Source organism: Megalobrama amblycephala, unplaced genomic scaffold (assembly GCF_018812025.1).
Source record: "Megalobrama amblycephala isolate DHTTF-2021 unplaced genomic scaffold, ASM1881202v1 scaffold560, whole genome shotgun sequence".
Classification (NCBI taxonomy): domain Eukaryota; kingdom Metazoa; phylum Chordata; class Actinopteri; order Cypriniformes; family Xenocyprididae; genus Megalobrama; species Megalobrama amblycephala.
The window spans coordinates 41151-47150 of NW_025953470.1; positions in this window are offsets into that span (position 1 = coordinate 41151).

A 6000-nucleotide genomic window follows, 5' to 3' on the forward strand; every position below is an offset into this window, starting at 1 on the left:
GCCTAGCTAATATTTATCCAAATGAGTCAATATTAAATCAAATCACAATAATAATTAAATGATAATTATTGAATAAAAATAATAAAAAAGTGTAGCTTACCAGAAATTGTAGCCTTACCGTGTAAACATTGTAACATGTCACTAAACCTAATAAAATTCAGCTTAGTTACTAAAATGTTTTGACAATCACAATACACTTAATGTGATGCAATAATTTTTTTTTTTTTTTTTTTTTTTTTACATTTTTTACGACCTACCGACCATTTTTTTATTTTTTTGGCTGTTACGGCAAACCAAAATATTTTTAAGGATGGCCTTAGCCACGACCAGTTGTAGCAATAAAATACATGTTCTTACAGGTATTGAAGATTATTTTATTAATCATCTGGCATGCGATGAGCCATCTCGGTTTATGTGTTTCATCCACTTTTGACGCACATCTTGGTCCTCCGCTCGACCAGGAACTCTGTGCAATCCGTATGGCCGTAAACATGGGCAGTCAATGTGCAACAAAGGTTCGTGGATTACACAAACGGTTTTATTCCAGGCCTGTAGTTTTGTGCTGTTGTTAAAACAACCAACCACACAACACGCTCTGCCCGGCATCACTGGACAGCATACGTACTAAAAAACTATATAGCTAACATCTGCTACAGCCTACGGGACCAACACGCTACTTCTGCTACTTCCTTAGCAGCAAGGCACGCAGTAATGGCGGCGCTGCTTTACTTCCGTGTTTCGCCGGATTTGTCTATAGAATCACTTTAAGTTGCTATTTAATTCTGTATGACTGTATGACTCTATTCAACAGCATCGCAATGGACTACTTGCACAGCTACTTCCGCTTTCTACTTATTACGGCTCGAGCGTTTCCGGTCAGCGTTCAGCGCACTTATATACAGAGAGCTTCTTGTGAAAACGCATATTATTACTACATTTTAGGGCTGCAAAATGTTTTTTAAACAATTAATCATATTCTCTGCATTAACATTAATTATCTTCAACCTGCTGAAATGTTTATTAATATATTTCCCTTCCAAATGCGCATTCTGAATAATAAATAAATATATTTCCCCACTAACCTTCCGCCGTCAAGTGCTCGTCTTCTCATTAGCAGTGTTTTTCTCTTAATCATCATATTTCATACCTGTTAAATTTACATTTAAATGAATTTGACTGATAAACACAGGAAGTGCATTGTTTTACTATGGTAAGTGTAACGATGGGTGACAACGCATTATCACGATGGCAAAACAAACAAACAAAAAAAAGTGAAAACTGCTCTTTTATTCCAGTGTTTGAAATAGTTGAATGAATGTGATAACTGCTTTAACGGTGTTATTAATTAATCTTAAAGAATAACGCAATGACAGCGCAACTACCTTGACTATTAGGATTTTTGGCATAAATGTGTGAATTACATAAATAGTTGTCAGAAAAAATGGCACAGAATAGAGACTAAAATATTATGTTCATTCTGATCTTATTTATCAAGTCTCACACTGCAGCGTCGCAATCACTATTAGAGCGCTGACACCCTGTGGTGAAAGAATCACAGCTTATGTTGGATTAAAACTTAAAGTTCCGTTGAGTTTGGAAAGGTCTGTACACGGTAATCATCAGAATCTCTTCTCTTGTCTCTGAATATGTCTGGAATTTAAAATCATCCCGAGGACTCTCGTTTTAAGAGGGGTTTAGTTATCTATGTGATAACGGCGCATTGAAAATATATATAACCGGAAACTGAGCCGTAATATTTCAAACCGGATGTGCGTCACGAGGCTCAGTGCAAGTAGTCCATAGCCACCAAACAATCACACAAACGCCTTAGGCAAATGTTACTCAGCTCTTTTTACAAACAACACTGAGCGCCTTGTAATTACAATCTCTGACGATATCAAGCATTCTGTCACGTCGCAATCCCCGGCCTCGCGCAGCATCGGATCCGCGAGCGCGCGGCCGAGTTGGGCTCATTCCAGCCGCGGGTGCGCTTTTGCGGTTATTTTTACTGATTAAAAATATATCAAACAAACACATCGAATTCACAGTTCAGTCTTTTGAAATTGTAGGTTTTGCTTGTCAAGTTAGTACTTTACTACAGAGCAAACAGGAAGGCTGCCCATCTCGCTCATTAACAGCAAACTGATTCTTCCATTCTTCTTACCTTTACTGCTGATGCTGCGACTCTTCTTGTTTGCATGTGTTCCTTCTTTGTATGTTCCACATTCAGTTTTTCTCCTCTAAAAACAAATTTGACCATTTTGAGGCTTAAATTTACAAAAATAATGGCAACTGTTTGAATTCTTCCAAAGTGCGCACTTGTAAGTGATTTCGTCATTGCCTGATGTCTGAAAATAATAAATGCTCACCAAAATGATTTTATATGACAAATAAAACATTATAGCTCATGTATATTGATTTAATTCACTTCAATTTAAATTTAAAAACTAAAATAAATTGTAATGCTATAATTTAATTTTTTAATTGTGGTCGGCATATCGCGGGGCGCATTTACATTTGTGACGGGCCGCAGGTTGAGAACCACTGGCGTAGAAGAAGACAACAGCTGTCTTCTTCTACGTTTCTATCAAACTAATAAATTATAGTTTTTTATTTAAAATAAAAGCGATTACAAAGGAAATGTTTACTGTTCATGTTTTTTTATTGTATCGAAAAATACCACTTAAAAAAACAGACCGCCATTACATTTTTCCTCTCGCGCACCCCCTGGTAGCAGCTCGCGTACCCTGATCTAACACATAATAAAGAGCGAATCTGCTGCCGCGTATGTCCTGCCATATACAAGCAAGACCAGAACTTTCAAAATCTGCATAAAATACATGATGTAAACAGATGCGGAACAAAAAACGATTCTTCCAAGCATAGGCGCCGATTTATGTTTCTGCCGGTGGGTGCCCAGTGCCCCACATCACCCCCCTCCCCTCCCCCCAATTACATCCATATTATACTATAGACAAATCCGCGTTAGAATTTTGTATTCCTTGATAGTCTCGTGGTAAAACTTTTATTAACAGAGTCAGAGGTCCAGCCGTGCTCTAATTATCAGTGGTTCGAATCTTCCCTCATATAGTTTTTTTCCTCACAAAGTTCAAAGAAGTTCATTAATGTTTGTATATCAAGAGCAGGGACATGTTTGTGTGCTTTATGTTAGTGATTTCCCTGGAAAGAAGAGTCAAGCGACAGATTATAGACTAACTTACACGAGCCACAACGTTCGTCTGCATGATTTCAAAAACAACACGTTTTAGCACTAGTTAGCTTATTTAACTCAAATTAACGTCAACTGGATGTTTCATTTGCATTAGGGGTTCGAACGAACCCGCCCTCACTGCCAAAGGTCCAGAATTTTTTTTTTTTTTTAATGTGATTATTGTCATCATTGTTTTAATCAGTGCTTGTGACAAATATTCTGGGTTGCTGTTTCAAATTAATATGATACATTATTGTAGCTGGACGTGTGTTTGCCGCTCGTGCAGTTCAGAGAGAGTTCGCGCAATACACTTTTTCAAAGCAACGGTGAAGAAGCATCGCCTCTGAATGATGGGGTGTAGGGGTTATATATATATATATATATATATATATATATATATATATATATATATATATTGTTTTAATTAAAAGGATTTCTATATTTTATCCACTCAATAGTCTACAATATAATAGCCATATAAACGTAGCGTAATTATAATAATAAAACATAGTGGGATATTCAGTGATATTGGCTGTGCAATATCGACTTTTGTGATTGGCCAATACCGGCAGACTGGAGCCAATGGAAATGCTTCTCCTTCGGTGCGCGTCTTATTCCTCTGAGAACTTCAAAGCAGACCGCTTGAGGTAAATTATCTGGAATAATTAGTATATTGATTTACGATGCCTATGTGAGAGTGTTATGTCTGTACATGGGCGTCGGAACCATTGTATGTGGGTGGGACAAGACCCACCCACTTTTAAAGACCAATGAAATTGGACCCACTCACTTTTACCGTCTCTAATTCAGCATTTGTCTAATCCCCTCAGGTGATGCTACTCCACAAACCACCAACAGAGCATAAAAAATACCAAAAATAAAAATATTTTTTAAAACATCGCCAAGTAAAACGCTGCGTTTATATAGAACTGTCTCTTTACGACCACAACGAACGGGACACTTTTCAGACGCGCATTCCGACTTCGCCTCAGCGCCAGGCGCAAGTCAAACGAGCGCGGAAAAGGTAGCTTCAGTTGAACAACAGTGAACTGCGGTCAGATGAGATGTTGTCAGGCTATATCAGTAAAGCTCCAATCAGCCGTTAGGCTATAGCCTACTGCGCTCGAAGCATGAACCCAAGAATTGCTCGAGCAAATGCGCCGGCGCGCGCTGCATATTACTTTATTATAGCTTAAATAAAGCGCTAAAGAAACTACGGGCATGCGCCGTCGTAAAATGTAAATGAAGTCATGAAATTACCAAACATGCGATTAAAGCTGCCTCAAAACTGTGCATGCATGTATTTGTTGACGTGGTTTTAAAGCTATTGTTATCCAATTTGTTGGCCTTAAAACGTCTTAAAATGCATATATGTACACCAAGGAAATCAAAATTTTCTCGGGGGAGCATGCCCCCGAAGCCCCCTAGCATAATACATTTTGTGACCTCGGTAAATATAAAACCCTACGCACAGCCCTGCTTCTTTTCTATCTAACGAAATCAAAGGTAATCGTGTATTTCTCCAGTTGTGCGCACTTGGGACTAAACTTTGTATGCACTGTGTGATCAATGTGTGAAAATAAATGGGAGCAAAAACGAAAAAAGAAAAAAGGTTTGTGTCTCGTTCTATTAAAAAAAATCAATAACTACCGATTGATCTTGGCATTCTATCTATCTATATGTAGGCTATGTGTGTGTGTGTGTGTGTGTGTGTGTATATATATATATATATATATATATATATATATATATATATATATTAAAAATGGTACATGAGGAAGCAATTTGACATCAATGCAGTAAATATTTTAGGTGCATCAAAAAGCATGCTCGTTAAAATACCAGCAGACAAGCTAATCCAGCACAAATTAGTGCATAAAAGGTCACCAAAATGAAGTATTTGAACCTCATAATTAAATACAAAAGGAGGAGAAAAACTGCAAAAAGGTCCACTTTTGGAAAAAAGAACCCCCCCTTTCAATAGGCTGGCTACGGACCTGTATCCGATGACAATTTCGACCCCAAAACACATTCTTTTCACGAGTGTTGTCGCGAGTCGTGCTCTCGCTGATATCTGATGCAAGGAGAGTTTGAGTTTGAGCGCGCGCATGTATCTGATCCATGATATGATCGAGAACAGAGCCATTTGTGCTCGCGCATCACTTAGATGCGCTCTCGACGTTTGAAACAGCCTTAAATAAACTATAAAAAGGGTGAAGATCGTGTCTGAAAGCTCCAATCGATTTTTTTTATTGGTTAAATCAATGGAGAATATATCGTATTTTTCCGCGGGAAAACGGGATCGGCGCCTATGCTTCCAAGCAAACAGTTTCCTCAAAAACTGAACGCGCGCTCCTCACCCAAACAAACAACACACAAGTAATGTGTGTGATTAAGTGTCAAAAACTTTGAACCAAATGTAATCACTCTAATGTAAAAGAGCACAGACTGCCGATATTGAGGATGCAAAAGACAAAGCATCCTCAAACAGCACAACACTCTCATCAGCTGCTGAAGTAAAATAAACGAAATAAACATACGAAATAAAAACATACAAACACTTCAGTCGAACTTCTTCTGTGCGCATCGAGCACAAAAGATTGTCCCTCTTCTCACAGGAAGAGAGACAAACGAGAGTGGAGCTTTCGGCTTATATGGAGTTTTCGGTTTATGTTGCCGGCCAATACGATTGGTATGATTTGATAGCGTTTCACGCCTGTTTCGCACATAATCCGTCTGCAGTGCGTGTGCGGTCCGTATGCAGTGCGTATGTGTTGCTGAAGCAGGAA